At 51.5% G+C, this 15,945-nt stretch overlaps 1 protein-coding gene across 7 annotated transcripts in view; it reads right to left on the bottom strand.

Annotated features, from left to right (window-relative positions):
- MPRIP (myosin phosphatase Rho interacting protein) overlaps positions 1 to 15,945 on the bottom strand; it is a 141,182-nt gene that overhangs the window by 89,467 nt on the left and 35,770 nt on the right. The gene's annotated exons all lie outside the window — the stretch shown is intronic.

Here is a 15,945-nt window from a genome sequence, read left to right as displayed (position 1 = left end):
CAAAAAGTTTAGAGTTCAATTAAGGCTAGTTAAATAGACAATCAAATAAATGAAGGGGGAAAAAGGCAATTATTAACTGCAGGAGAAACCAAAGGAAATATAACCATGGTTTACTACATGGCTTGAATGTGCACACTTTTTACATCGTCATTATAATTTAAAAACTCCTGATTCAATCCAAATATTAAATGTAATATAACTATATTGGTAGGATGGAGGAAGGATGAGAGAAGATGTGAGAGAGTGCGTGTGCCTGCACATACGTACGTGTTGAGGGGCGGGGGCGGGGTGGGGCGAGAAAGCCACGCAAGTCAAAAAGTAAATCCTATCTTACGGTGTACAAAATCTATAGATAATAAATAATAAAAACTCAATAAATAGCAGTATAAACGTGTTATTTACAAACACAGAAGTAAGTACTAGAATTCTCTAGTTACAAGAGTGGGAAATGGCCTCCTCTGAGAACAGGCTCAGGAGGAAGGGGAAAGGGTAGTGCACTCTTTTGTATTATAAGCGTTGTGGTTACAGATCTGACTTTTAAAACTATGTACATGTATTATTTTGAAAAAAAAAATTAAAGCCCTCACGATGCCTTTACAATTCCCATCTGGCCCATTTTCAGCCTTCACGTACGTCAGGCAGCACAGTAAGATCTCAGGGTAAATACTGAGCTCTAGGAAGAGAAACAGATACATAACCCAGCAAAATCCTGCCCCTCTGTTCCACCGAGAATATAAAATCACTTCCATGGGTCTGGGAGACTGATCCTGGGCCTCAGATCAACTTCTCCTTAGAGTGTGTTCATGTACGACTTCCTCAGTGGGCGAGGCCATCAGAAATAAAAGACACTGGCTCCTCAGTCAAAGACCTCACCAGGGCAGTCCCTGGAGAAAAGGAGTTACGGAAAGATCATGTCTGAAGTTGTTACAGTTTGAATACTTGATTTGGGGGCTTAATATAAAGTTTAAATCAAATAATCGGATGTGTTCTAAAATTAGGCAGATGCTTTTCTCCCAGATGGGAAAAGGCTAAGAATATATGGGGAAAACCAAATCGGTAGCATGGCCAAAATTGCTACCAAGCTATCAATTGGATGTTCATATATGCTATTAAATCAAAAGGCTGAAGTTCTATACAGCAGACCTCTCTCCCTGCCATCCCTTCAAATCACTGCACAGGCCACCCACACTGCATCCTTTAGGAACAAATGCCTGCAACCTCTCAAATGGCTAGTGAATGGATGAATGAACAAGGAGAACAGATACATGCTCCCATGTCCATTCTTCTCTGCTGATAACTGGGCCTGCCTTTTCCCTCTGGGCAATGGTGACAGCCCTCCCCTGGCCTGCTCTCCTCGCCTCCACAAAAGCCCACAGCAATAGGATGAGGGGTCCCATCCAAGAAGATATCCTGATGTCCATCAACGTCACCTATATGAGCTTATGTCTTTCCCTACAGGGCCAACATAGAAAAGAAAGATAAAAATGGCTGAGTGACCCTAAGAGGAAACTTGCACTCCTCTTTTCCTGCTTTGGAAAGGCAAGACTTGTGTTTATTTCAGCAAGCTAAGAAGGAAGCTCATAAGCTAAGAAGCCAGGCATGGTGATATGGTCCAGTGGGCCAAGGGAAGCAAATGAAGAGAGAGAAAGGAGCACCAGGGGAACCTTCAAGAATTCCCACCAACCATGTTCGGGCCTCTCTGTCCCACACTGTCACCCTGGTAAGAAGAGAGGGAAGACCAAGGATTAGAAATGTACACCTATCTAAACCCAAGGCTTGAGGACAGGGCTGTAGTTTGTGTCAAATAAATGACAACCAGCATTTATCTGACATAGATCCACAGGAGTTACTCTTTTTCTGATCCTTTAACACGAGCTTTCCACACTATTACAACAAGTCTCAGGATACGAGGCAGAGGAAGTTGAGTCTGGCTATATGGACAATGTAAGTTTAGTTGAAAACGGTGGCCCTGTGTGTCTGCCACACTTTGCATTGCACACACTGCCTATGCTCGGAGGAGGGAGAGAGGATGCCTTGGAGTATATGTTGGAAGAAAGCAATGAGATAACTTGGACAATCCAAAGAGAGAGCGAGAGAGAGCAAGCCCCAGGCAGGACCACATGACGTATCTGGGTTATTTCCTGCTAAGAGCTCTGATCTGAAGCTCAGCCCGGCGCCTGCCCTCTCCCAGCGCAGGCCGCCACACATCACTCTCAAACAGTAAAACTCCATTTACAGTGATAATTTGACCACATTTCCCTCTCCCAAATGTCAATGTTGACATAGAAACCATGCCCAGGTACACTGGGCCGGGCCTGACTGTTTTCCTAACCTGTTCTCACAGAGTGTGAATTGTGTTCTCTTCTGCATCTTGGAATGGAGGCCCCCAAAAGATAAGAAAGCTGATGTGTTCTCTCGACACACATGCCTCCACTCTCCTGCCCCAAGCCCAGGTCCACCACCATAGCCTCTCGCATTCCTCCTCCCTATCTTCACACCCTCAGCCTTCCAAGGGTGGGAGCCCCAGTGGCTTCCACATTCCTAAGCCAAGCAGGGCAGGAAAGAGGACTGTGAGCAACACGGCACAGTGAAGAGGGCCCTGGACAAGGACTATAACCACCACTGCATGCCCTGACGATGCAGTTACCCTCTGCCCACAATTACTGAGCACCTACTACAGAAGCGAGGATCTGCTGGTATAGAAAATATGGAAGTGTGTCTGTTTCTGGGTAGTTCACAGTTCATTAAGGACACTGCCCTGTTCACACACAATCCCAACTCCAGGCAGTGAGAGCCACAGCATGAAGGCAGATGTATCTCTGAAACATACTGGTGGGTGACCGTGGAGACCCCTCCTCCCTGCTGGTCCCAGTTTCCTCATCTGTCAAGGGTGAGGGCTGGACTAGAGGATGTCTCCAAGGGCCCTCCCCACACCACACGACATCTACCATTCCCCAGTCCCTTCAGATACAGCCAGAGCAGCCCCCTAAATCACTGGGACCAGAATATGTGGTGGTGCTGGTTGGGTCTCCTTCTGAGAATGTACTGGAAGTTAGGGCCAGGCACATCCTCCACACCCAGGTGTAAGTCAAACTTCACCCCACCCCAGTGGATTCTTCAGACATTAGCTGCCTTAGGGGAATGAGGAAAGGAGGCGGCCCAGCCCTTTGCTGGCCCTTGTCACTTCTCTGTGCCAGCTGGGTAAGCTGAGGGCACTTCGGGCACCCAACAGGTAAGAGCAATCCAGCAGCTTTAGCAGCAGTCACTCCCCAGAGGTGTAAAGACTTCTGCTACCGTCTATCTTGACATACCAGAGCTCTCCAAACATTAACCAGGCAAAGCTCTGGAATCTCTGAGCCAGGAGGGGTGTCTGGGCCCCAGCTCCCGGTACAGGGACAGAGCTCAAGCAGCTCCACCCCCCGGGCCTTCGACTCATGGCTCGAGGCAAGAACCCCAGCTCTGCGGGCGGAAACCTCACCCTTGGGCAAGTTCCTGCTCTCCCCACGGGACCATTTTAAGGATTAAATGCAAACCCAGTGAGAGCAGCTCGCACTGTGATTGGTGCATGATTTCTTTTTACCTCTGCATTTATCACAGAGTCTAGCTGGTTCCAAAAAATGTACATGGCCACCTGGAGGAAGTAAGCCTCAGGCTTCTGCCCTGGTGACAGCCACTAAGCTCTTAGGACAGACAGCCTGATGCCACTGATAAGCCTCCGTGTACACCACTTTCCAGCCGGGGCCTGGGCCCCACAAAGCACTGTCGGACCACCATATTCTCACTGTTGACAGGGAGACAGGTACAACCCCCGCCAGTGGGTTCAGAGAAAGAGAAATGAACCACTCATCTTAGACTTTGCAGGGCAGCCCATCCACTGCCCTCCCACCCGGGCAGAGGTACAAAGGCAAGCCCAAAAGGAAGGTGACCTGAGGAGGGACAGAGAAGGTACAGCAGAAGCTGGGCTGGATTCAGTCCTCGAAGACCCTTCTCCTCTGCTCTAGGATTAGAGAGCTCCCGTGTGGCTGGACGTGGGTCACAGCTGGGACTGTACAAAGTCCTTCAAAGCCTCCATGGCTTTGAGGGAGTTTCTGTCCTCTTCCACCTGTGCTGTCCCACTGGTGCACCCTAGTGTCCCATTGGCTTGGTAAGCAATACCACTCTGGTTAGAAGCAAACACAGGGGCTGGCCCGGTGGCGTAGTGGTTAAGTTCGTGCGCTCCGCTTCGGAGGCCCGGGGTTCGCAGGTTCAAATCCTGGGCACCGACCGACACACCACTCATCAAGCAATGCTGTGGCGGCATCCCACATACAAAATAGAGGAAGATGGGCACAGATGTTAGGTCAGGGCCAATCTTCCTCACCAAAAGAAAAAAGTAAACACAAAACCAGTCTCCACAACAGACTCCTCAAGGACTAAACCGAGATTCCTCCCACCCCACCTCCTCCAGCAGGGCTGGTTCTGTGAGAAGGACGCCAGGAGGGCTGTCTGTGGCACCTTCCACTTTGAGGGGCTCGCCTCAACGAGCTGATTCAAGCCAGAGCAACAGTCAGAGCTCTGCAATCAGTCAGAGTTCTGCAATGCCAGTATCCAGGCTGCCACGAGGCAGGTAAAATCAGTTCTCTATTCCCTAACCCACAGAAGGGGCTGGTCCTTCCAGGTCCTTTCCCACGCTGACAGACTCACTCCAAAAACATGACAGCTGTGCAAGGAGGGAACATGGTGACACCCGGTGGGGTCTGTGCCATCAGGGACAATCCTTGGTGGCCCCATCTCTCTCCTTTCCATCTTCCATGTACTGCCTTTCTCCTTTCTCGTCCCCGGTGCCTGTCTCACACCTGGCAGTGGCATCCACGGGCACTACTCAACCTTGCCCCAGAGCTGAGGAAAACGTGGGAGGGTAAGGAAGCAGCCACACCCTCTGGTCACAGGGAGGTTACACTTCTGCCAGGAAGGCGGATGGCCCTTCCCACTATCGCCTGGCCAGTCTAGGGCAATGCCACTCCAGCACACCTGCTGTGAAACCTTCCGGGCAGTTGGCTAGCCCTTCTCTGTTTCCAGAGCACTTTGTATTAGCTCCCTCTGATCAAACCCTCTGTGGCAGCTGAATAACAGCCCCAAAGATATCCACATACCAATCCCTGGAACCTGTGAAGGTTCCCTTAGAAGGCAAGAGGGACTATGCAGGTGTGATTAAGGTAAGGATGCTGAGATGAGGAGATGATCCTGGCTTACCCAAGTGGGCCCTAAACGTCATCACAGTGTCCTCATGAGAGGGAGGCAGAGGGAGATGGACACAGAAGAGAAGGAGATGTGACAACGGAAGCAGGGGGTGGTAGTGATGTGAGGAAGGGGCCACAAGCCAAGGAATGCAGACGGCCCCTGGCATCCAAAAAATGCCCCCGGAGCCCCCAGAAGAAGCCAGCTCTGCTGACTTTAGCCCAGTGAGAACGATTTTGGACTCCTGATCTCCAGAACTGTAAGAGAACAAATCTGTGTTGTTTTAAAAGACTAAGTTTGTGGCAATTTGTTATGGCAGCCCCAGGAAACCAATACACATACCATGTTAGGTATTATTATCAGTACCCTCCCCCAGAAAGAACACCTTGAAGCTCACTTCTGACACACTACAGGCACTCAATAGATGTTTGCAAATGAACGACTCATCAATGTGCATGTGCACGTGGGCTGGACCATTCCCTCAGAATAGGTTAGTACACGGTATAGCATGAAGGATTCCCCCTTCCTTAAGATACCTTCACCTGCTTACCATCATTTCTGAGATTCTACAGCGAAATCATTCCCTGGGTTCAGAGAGCTTTCCCGCCATAAAGAACATCCCCTTTCCTACCCTTCCCTGCAAAGAAAAGATTCTTCTGAAAAAGTGTTCTGTGGATGGGTGGGAGGGCAGGAGAGATTAAGATGCTAACATATTAAGCTGCCTACCCACAATTAATACCCTAAGTGGATTGGCTTACCAGACTGTTAGCACTGCCCATTTCCCAGGAAAGTGCCACGGTCAGGCAGGGAGAGCTGGGTGTAATGACAGTGGGGTCCTGAGTACGGGCAGAGAGTGAGGGGGCCTGAGAGGAAGGGTGCAGGGACCTTGCCCCTGGAGGACTTTGCAGCCTGGCTTTGTGCTGCCCAGCCCTGCATATGGGTGAGCGTGCATGTGTGCAAGCATTGCACATGCACACATGATCACACTAGTACCAGTCACTTGGCTTTGTTTTTTCAATCCCAAATGTTTTCTGTTTCCCACTAAATGACAGTTCTTTGCCTGCTGCTACTTAATTAGTTTCCTAACCAATTATTCTAAGCTGTTCACTTTCCTAATACCTGAAGTCATTTCTCTCTCTGCAGGAGGGAGCCACCCAACCCATTATCACAAACGCTCACCCCACAGGCCACAGACGCAGCTGCCCCAGAGAAGTCCACCCACAGCTCTGAAGACCTATAGCAAGGGTGCCAATCACAGCCCATCCTCGGCTGCTGTCCCAGTGCAGCGCGAGGGCCACAGAAACCCCTCCACCCACTCAACAGACCTGCTGCTCCAACCACCCCCTCACCTCCTCCCATCACTGAGAGAGCTGTGCACACACAAACGACTGGACAGATGGCACTCAAGTGGATAACAGGACGTGGAACCATCTCAGCCCCCTCTGTTAATTAATTGCAGGGGTCCAGAAGTCTCCCCACTGCAGCTGTAGGCACAGTGGGGGAGGCAGAGGGAAGAACACGGGTATTTCATTATGGCTCACGGGCACTGAACACAGGCAGGCAGCTAATGACTATTTTGCTGTCCTTGACTCACCACTTACGTAACTGGGAAGGAAGGTAAGCACACTGGACGGTCCCAGTGAGACAGAAAGGCACTCACTGGGCAACTCGAGATTGCCAAATCCTCTCCACGTGGTCTGAAAGTCAAAGAAGGCGGATTCTCAGGCGGAAGCCATCTTAAAATGCTTACAACAGAGACTCCAGCACCCGAGTCGAGGCAGACAGCAGACCGCTTCCCCACCCGGTCAGCCAACACGCACCGAGCTTCTCCCGCACCTGGGTCCACTGTTTCATGCCCTGTCAACGCAGGCAAACCTCAGGCCCTGCCTCAAGCCGTCCGCTGTCCTGTAGAGGGAGACCCACAGGGAAATCAATGTCCTGGGGGTAAGGGACAGAGGAAAGAGGACTGCTTGTGTCTTCTCTCCGTTCCAGCAATGATTCAGGGTCCCCTGCAGCGTCCCTGCCCCACCTGGCAGGTATTTGTTTGTTCCCTTCTACCTGACCGTCTTTACCCACTCGTTCCTGCACGTCCTTCTCTAACTTCGTTCCCCTACGAGGCTCGAGGCTCCACGTAAAAGACCCCAGTGCACAGAAGGTCTGCACCACCCCAGACTCAGTCCCTGTATGTAAAACAGTTAGCCCTTCCCTCTCCACCCACTCCACTCCCCAAAGGGCAACCCACAGGCAGCAGATCAGGACTGGAGAATCAGGGAACCTGGCTGCTTACCCCACACCTATTGGTTGAGTCCCCCTGGGCTAGTCTGTTATCCCCCTCCCCCACGCTGGGTTCCCCCACATAAAATGGAGGTCTAGACGGGGTCATCTCTAGAAACCCCTCTGCTGTAACCCTCAGGAGTCTGCTCTGTTCTTTGTCCAACAGCCCCATGATTAACCACTGGTAGCTTCTATCCCCCAGCTGTTCCACATGTGAGAAGTGTCACCTGGGCCAGCATGCAGAGTTGTAAATGACAAAAAAAAGCCACCAGAGGCAGAACTCTGCACTTTCCAACAGACACACGCCTGTGTCCCCAAGCTCCTCCTCAACTTACCTAAAGGGGAGGGAAGAGGAGGGACTTAAAGTTTGACCCCCTTTCCAAAGAAAAACATCCATACTGAAGGTCCCAGAGAGGCAAAGGGAAGATGTCCCTGCATCTGCCCGCTTCATTCCAATGGGTGACATCTCCTGCATCACAGTGAATCAAACTTAAGGAAAAAAGGCGGTGGCCCTTGTAAGCTTCACCACTGACCCTCGACACTTGGGGGTTGCTGCCAGTTGGGAAGAGTTCACAATCCCACCTGGGTTCACCTATGCCATACTGTGCTCACTCACTTTAACATTTCAAAATAACTTACAATTGGCCCAAAGATGCTCTAAGGCAAAGTGGCCTGCAGGAAGCTCAGGCGCCTTCTCAGCACCCACCCCATATCCCGTCATCCACCCCCACTGGCGCCAAGACATCACCACAGACTCTCCCAGGACTGCACTAGCACCTCACCTTCCAGCCAAGGAAGCCCTGGCATCCACAACAGATATTTCAGATTATATTTTATCTTCACACACTTAAGAGTCAGTAAGGAAGTAATTGTTACATCATTCTTCCGAAAGAGGTGAGAACTATGTTCAGTTGTCACGATTAAGTAAAGATGGGATAAGAGACTCATCTAAGGCCCCTGTGTGCAGAAAACCAAAGCAGGAGAGGGTGAAACACCTCAACACCCTGGAATCACCCTGGAAGCACCCCTGGTTGGTCCATGATTCCTGAACACTCCCCAGCTGTGCCAACCCTGACAGCCAGCCCACAGGACCCTGGCCCACTGAGTGGCCAGTGGCCCCCTTCCTGCCTCCCAGCTACTCTCCACTTTTCTGCACCAACACCAGCCCCTGCATAGGCCTCAGAGTTCACCTAGAAAGATGGGTGCTGTGCATGCATCAGCCAACACTGGCAAATGTTTAAAAAATAAGTTCATTATTTTGAAAAAATAAGTTAGTTAAATGGCTGACACAAGAAGAGGTGCCATGCCGGCGCAGGCACATAGACTGGGCCCTCAGGCACCCAGAAGGAGGTCCGTCCAGTGAGGGCATCTTCTTCACTACAGCTGGGGGCGGGGGGGGGGGACGGTGAAGGAGGCGTTGGGATTATTCTACAACTTCAACCAAAGCAGCACCGGATTCTATCAGTTTTAAAACCTGTACGAGGTTCTGTGCAGAACCCCACTTGAAGACAGAGGTCTCCCAGCCTGTGTGTGACGGCACCCAGAGGCCCCGGGGCACATGGCTCATCCACGGGCCTTGAGGGTCATTTCCCTCTTTAACTGCCCCACACTGCTCTCGGGGCTAGCGTAAGGAGGAAAACATTTCCAAATCCAGAATTATTGTCTAAAACTACCATTACTACGACAGCAAGCACAGGACTGGAGAAGAGCGGCTAAGCACGGAGAGGAGGAAGGAAACGCAGCTCACTGCAGGCCCAACAACCCCACAAGATTCCTATGGAGGGAAAACGGGCAGGAAGGGGGCTCGGTTCAAGACCGCTCAGCCATAAACAGAGGAACTGGTTTAAACCCACATTTACTGGACTCCCAAACCAACGGTCTCCCCCCACACTCCTCGGGCTCCGGCACCTTGACTCAACAGGCCTGCCTCCGTCCCCTGCAGGCTGAGCCCTGTGGAAGAGTACAAAGGCCGGAGAAAGGCCGGACATGTGATCGATTTAAAAATAAATCTAAAAACATGAGACTAATCTGTAAAATATCTTCTCTGGCTCCCCATCCCGCCCCTATCCTTTGAACATGAAGGTTCCCCACGACTGAGGAAGCTTCTCTGCCTCTCGGACAGGCACAGGGACTCCTCATGGTTCTGATTCCTACACACCTCTGACTGTATGTTCATACACCCAGACGACAGGCCTGAAGGCAGTTTAGTTCAACGAGCTTGAAGACATAAGGGAAACTACCGTAGCTGCCAGTTTGTGGCTACAGACAAACCCAAGGGGCGGGCAAGATGCCGAGAGCCCAGCGTGGCCCTCGGCCAGCACCATTCCCCTCCCGCACATGGGCAGCAGATGCCAGCTGAGCCGGCCATCGCTAGACACACCGAAGGATGGGACCACTGGGGAAAAGACACCATCGTTCTCCCAGACGGCTTCTCATCTGCTTAGAAACCCCAGTTCTGTCACTCGTAAGGTGAGTGACCCCATGATCTCTCTGGGCCTCAGGTTCTTCACCTGTGAAATGGACATAATATCCATCAAGCCATGTCATTGCAAGGACCGCATTAGAGATCATGCCTGAAGAGCCAACACAGAGCACCGGGCAGAGCACGGGGCTCCTCTCCAATCTCCATGACAAGCAGGAAGGTGGCCAATGCCCCCTCTTTCCTCCCAGAAGACTTTGTGACTCCCTGACCACCCACTGCCTTGAAGAGAATGCACATCATCCTTTTGGAGAGCATGCCACCATGCTACCAATGAATCAGACACATCGGCCTGCCGAGGACAGCCCCAAGCGAGGGGGAAACAAAGCCAGAGCTAAAAGCTGGGCTTCTCAAATGTTGGTGCCTCCCTGAAAATCACAGGGAGTGGCTATCTAAACTGTGAATACCTGGAACTTGCCCTCAGGATATTCTTATGAAGGGGCACATCTGCAGAACGATGCAATGGGGGACCAAGGGCTCGGCTGCATGGAGGAGAAAACCTCAAAGACAGGTCCTAGAGGCAGGAGAGCCGAGCTGTGCCGTGCCTCCTCCGTGCTCCTACGGCCCTGGGCGTTGTGCGCTACTCATGGCTTTGAAACAACACCAGAAGTTGCCAAAAATCATCAAGAATGAAGTGGGCTAAGATCCTGAGATCAAACCAACCTCTGGGATTCCGTCCTGCAGGAAGCAAACCCCTAAGGAGCCAGAATCCCAACCGGCTAACACTCAGCATCCTCTGAAGAGCACTCAGACCAAGCCCATCGCTTCACCCACGAGCACAGACACCCAGAGTAACTTCCCTGGCTGGACCTTCACAAACTATGGGGCTCACAAACCCACAGATGCCCCAGAAAAGGCACATACCCAAGAGCTAAAGGTGTTTTCCCTATTATGTCTGGAGATGTGAACTGAGCTGAAGGTCCTTGGCAGCATGGCCCCTACAAAATCATGCAGCTCTGGTCTGTCCTCACTCCCAAGGCAGAGGAGGGCGAGAGGCTCACACAGCAAAGGGCAGCCCTCAAGACCACAAACCTGCCTCGGAAGCAAGCGCACAACCTCTCCACAGTTTCCACGCAGGAGAGTCCAGGGTCAGGTTGTTTCAGAGCAGACAGGGCTCAAGAGCATTAGACCCACCACAATTTTTTAAAAAAGGAAGAAGATTCTGACACATGCTCCAACATAAATCAACCTTGAAGACATGATGCTGAGTGAAATGAGCCAGACACAGGACAAACACTGTATGATGCCACTGATATGAGGAACCTAGAGTTGTCAAAATCATAGAGACAAAAAGTAGAATGAATGGTGGTTGCCAGGGGCTAGGGGAGGAGCTGGGGAGTCAGCGTTGAATGGGGACCAAGTTCCAGTTCCGCAAGATGAAGAGAGTGCTGCAGATGGATGCTGCGCAACAATGTGAATGTGCTCCATGCCACAGAACTACAGAATTGTACTCTTAAATCGGTTAAAATGATAAATTTTGTTACATATATTTTACCATAATTAAAAACCCCCACAGCTTAGACTATCCTTTTCCCTGGCTTCCAAGAAGGAAAAGGGAAAGAGCATGAAAGCAAGAGACCAGGCTGCCCGAGCTCATAGGGGCAGCCCCACCGTGGAGCCTCAAAGCCCCAGGGCCCAGCGCGTTCCACCTGAGACTCGGGGCCCCGCTTCCACTTTGGACCTGGTGCTCCTCCGGGAAAGCCTTCTAGTGACGTTTGGGCTCTGCTGAGGCCAACACCTTAGCTTTATGTCAGTCCCCAAAAGCTCAAAGAGAAGTGGCAGCATCTGGTACAACAATGGGGAGATCACAGGGGGAGAAACAGAAGAGGAGAGAGGTAGCAGTTCAGGTTTCTAGAGTCTCCACTCTGTCCACTCCTGAAAAACCAGAGGCCCAGCCAAAGTGCTCAGGCTCCCACTTGTATGTGAGGCTGCCCTGAGCCCACCTCACCTCAGCTTGCATTTGGGAAATTTCCTTTTTTGGGAATTTGCCTCTCCTCCACACCCACCAGTTACAGGGTATGTGGGTGTATCGAGAAAGAAATTTCCCAAAAAAGGAAAAGTGATTCCAAAGGTTAGTCCCATCTCAGAGTCTCCCGGAAGAGAAAGGCAACAGTCAGTCCCTGGAGCGGGACTAGGCCTGAAGGCCCAGACCGAGCAGAAGTCCCCAAGCAGAAAGGCCTCTCGAAGTAGCCCTTGAGGCAGGCACCAATCCAGGGACAATGGTCCTCCTCCTCCTCGGGGACCTCCCGATAACCATCGTGTCCCTCTCTTGTCCCAGCCTGGGGACACACACACACAACCTTCCCCACTCGGCTCTCCGGAGCCCTCTGGAGGGCGTCCTCCCTTCAGCTGAGGAACGACTAAGAGCTACAACGCGCAACACACCTACCCCCTCTCCCAGAGGCACCCCAGGTCCCACCTTCTCCCCACACTGAGTGCAGAAATTCTGCAGCAATGTCTTTATGAAGCTTGGCAGTTCAACTCAACAAATATTTACTAGGTTTGTGCCACCCAAGCCCAGGCCAGACAATGCAGAGAGATACCAAGAATTATCAGAGGGCCCAATAATGAAAAAAAGTCACAATCTAGTTGGTAAGATAACATTTAAACACATGAAAACAAATAGTAATATTGTATAAAAGTCAAGCAACAATTTGAAACAGACTGTAACTAAGTGTTAAGGACACAGCCCAGCCATAAAATGTTACAATTTATTACTGCAGTAGATTAGCTCGGGAGGGATGGGTGGTTGGGAAGTGGGGAGCTGTCTCCTTCAGCCAGCCTCTCCTCAAGTGCAGCCCAGATGCTTCCTTCCTTTCCTCACAGGACCTTCCTAGTACAACAGGGAGCTAAGCTTGTCACGCGAGGTAGGATCAGAAAGGTAGGATCAGCAGCAGCTACAGGCTGCTCAGAGCTGCTGCTCTTGGAGACCAACCCCAAGATGGGGCCATTATACAGGCACGGTGGTCTGAGCACGCTGCGGGGAGTGAGTGGTACCTACATGTCCCCTGGGTAAAGCACACATAAGCAGTTCTGCTAGCCCTGTGGTTGTCTGACATGCAGGGACACCCCACAGAGCCTCCTGCACACCTGGAATAGGCCCACCTCTATTCCACGCCTGGCACTTACCACACCAGCCAGCAGGCTAAGCCTGCACCATCACCCTCCTCACTCCCAGAAATCTGACGGGTGAATCCTTCCACACCTTTTAAGAACGGGTGACAGTAAGTCAAGCTTATGTTTTAATTTTTAAAAACAAGAATAACGTAAATAAGCCACTGCCCAGACCACGCAGGGTTCTCAGCCTCGGCACTGCTGTCATTTGTGACCGGATCATTCTGTGCTGGGAGCGGCTGTCCTGTGCATTGCAGCATGTTGAACAGCATCCCTGCCCTCGACCCACTGGGTGGCAATAGCAACCCCTCCACCCTACACAGTTGTGGGAATCAAAGACGACTCCAGACATTGCCACGTGGCCCTGGCAGGCCCAATGGTCCCCAGTTGAGGGTCAGAGCTCTACTTCTAGGTACTCAAAGAGAAAACTTCCAGCATGGCTGGAATTCAGTTCACACACGAGCCTGCCTGAGAAGTTCTCCTGCTCCGGGTCTCAGGACCCTGCTGGCCAGGTCAAGGTGGGAGTCGAGGCTTCAGGAAAGCTGACCTCTGGGTTGGAGCTCCAGGATTCTGAACTGGGCTCATCCAGGGAGCAGCCATGAAGAACAAGGCCTGATGCAGACCACTGGGGTGGGAGAGGCCCCTCCAGCCCCAGCAAGAAGGAGCCTGCCCGCAAGCCCCACAGCAATGGCCATGACGCTGGCCACGGGGCAGCTGGGAGCCACCTGCCTCCTTCACCCAGCCTCTCCTCAAGTGCAGCCTTTCCTCATAGGAGCTTCCTAGTACACCAAGGAAAACCCTCCCGTGCCTGAAATGCTGCTTTAAAGGTGTTTCAATGCAACTGCCACTGTTTTTTTCACTCATAGAAATAATGCCACTTTATTCCCTGCATCTGCAGTGTACCTGCACCACCCAGTCTGGGCAGATCAGCACTAACTGGCTCACCACTTCAGTCTCTTCAGCTCCAAGATCATCTGACAGAAAGAGCCCTGTGGCCCAAAACTCTCAACTCTAGTCATCCCCCACCAATGCCCTCTCTGCAGTCCAAGTTCTTCCAAGGGCTTCTTTCTCTTCCCATCACTGGCACAGTCCCACCTCTGCCCCAGCAGCACATGAAATAATACCCAACCAACATCCAGGTTGCTGGGAGACCAAAATACTGCAAGGTGTCAGTGCTCACGGCTCAGCAGCCTCGGTTATTTCGGAGCGGCTCTTGGGATGCAGCATGTGCTCCGCATTTGTGTCGCCTCAAAGGCGTCCCCAGTAGCGACCCTCTTTGTGCTTGTGCGACCGAGCTGAAGGGAATAATGGATTGTGCTGGACTCCAGTTAGACCCAGAGAAAGATTTCCTGACCAGAATAATCAGTCTCCAAGGAAAGTCCAGGGAATTCTGTTTTTCGGGATGGTTCATGGCCCAGCCCAGCCTGGATGCAATCCAGTGACCTCTAGGGCTCCTTCTCTACCGTAAGTCTCTGTGGGACTTCAGAATGGGGCAGCCAGGCACAGGGAGGACAGAGTAAACCTTAACATTCGTAGAAGCCCAGCTCCCACCCCAGGGCTACTCCTCACACGACAGACAGCCGAGTGGGGAGAACACAGAGGGGCAGCGCTGGGTCTGCCTCCAGGCCTGCTTCCTCCCTCAAAGGAACTGAGGGTCCAAGTGGTGCAGTTCCCTGCTCCCATCTCCAGGAATTCTAGCACCCCACTGGCACCCACCTCCAACCCAGTTGCCTCAAACTACTCTGGACCACAGGTGTTTCTAGGGCAAAAACCCTCTGTGGCCCATCCACCTTGTACAAACATGCTCACCAGAAAGAATGAGAAGGAAGAAAATTCTAATTTTAAGAAGGAACCAACGTGGTGATAGTCAACATAGAACTGGGTATCATACCTATTAATTCCATACCTAGATATCACACTCATTAGTTCATCCCAGAAACTAGAGAAAGCATCACATCACAAAGATTAGGACCCACGTGTGGAAATGACCCACTTATGGCCTATTCACAGGAGCTTTAATAACCACCCTAAAATCCAAGTGTCCCAAAAGTCTACAAGGTCCTTGGAGAGGATGGTCATCTCTACTCACACTTCCAGAACCCTGCTCTCACCTCTGCAGCAAAGAAATGATCTCTGCGTGGGCTGGGGTCAACCCATTTTACGTGGTGTGACTACATTTTTTAGGACACTCCCAATTTCAAAATGCTGCCCACATGAATGCACTCACACACTCAAAAGGAACAGGAAAAGGAGCTCAGATCTTCCCTCTTCAACCCTTTATAAAGCTTGGAATTCGGTCATACTTCAGATTAGTTAGGAGAGACCAATCTCCTTCAGAGAAAAAGTCAGGAGACGAAATGGAGGGAAAAAGAAGCAGCCAGAACATTCCACCCAGTTGGTTTTCAAATTTGCCTCTGGACCAACAGCTGTAAACACTCGTCCAGCCCAGGAAGCAGGAAGCAAACCAGGTAAGTAGCAGAGCAGGAAGAAGCCCACATGCCACAGCTTAGTGAACACTGACCCCATGACCAGGAGGCCTCTGAAGATGGAACGGGGCGAGCAAGACCAAGCCCAGCAACAGAACTGAGAGGCAGTCCTGGGATTATGGTGCGTGAATGTGCGTGTGCTCGACCTCCACACGCACACCCGGGGCCAGCCCAACATCTGCCCCGCAGGTCCACGGCCTACTCCACTTCGCTCTACCTAGGAGTGCTCTGGCCAAGTCCGGTTCCTCCCAGCCTCGAACAGAAGTGCCTTCTTTCCTCACTACTTACTCTCACCATGACCACTGAAGTGCCTCAAACTAAAGGTCTGGGTTCTAAAGGCCATCTCTACCAGCTGCCACAAGTTCTTAAAAAATT

Source organism: Ceratotherium simum, chromosome 16 (assembly GCF_057802395.1).
Source record: "Ceratotherium simum simum isolate JZ-2026a chromosome 16, ASM5780239v1, whole genome shotgun sequence".
Classification (NCBI taxonomy): Eukaryota; Metazoa; Chordata; class Mammalia; order Perissodactyla; family Rhinocerotidae; genus Ceratotherium; species Ceratotherium simum.
Note: the sequence above shows the minus strand (reverse complement) of the source record. Positions and strands in the feature narration are given on the sequence as shown.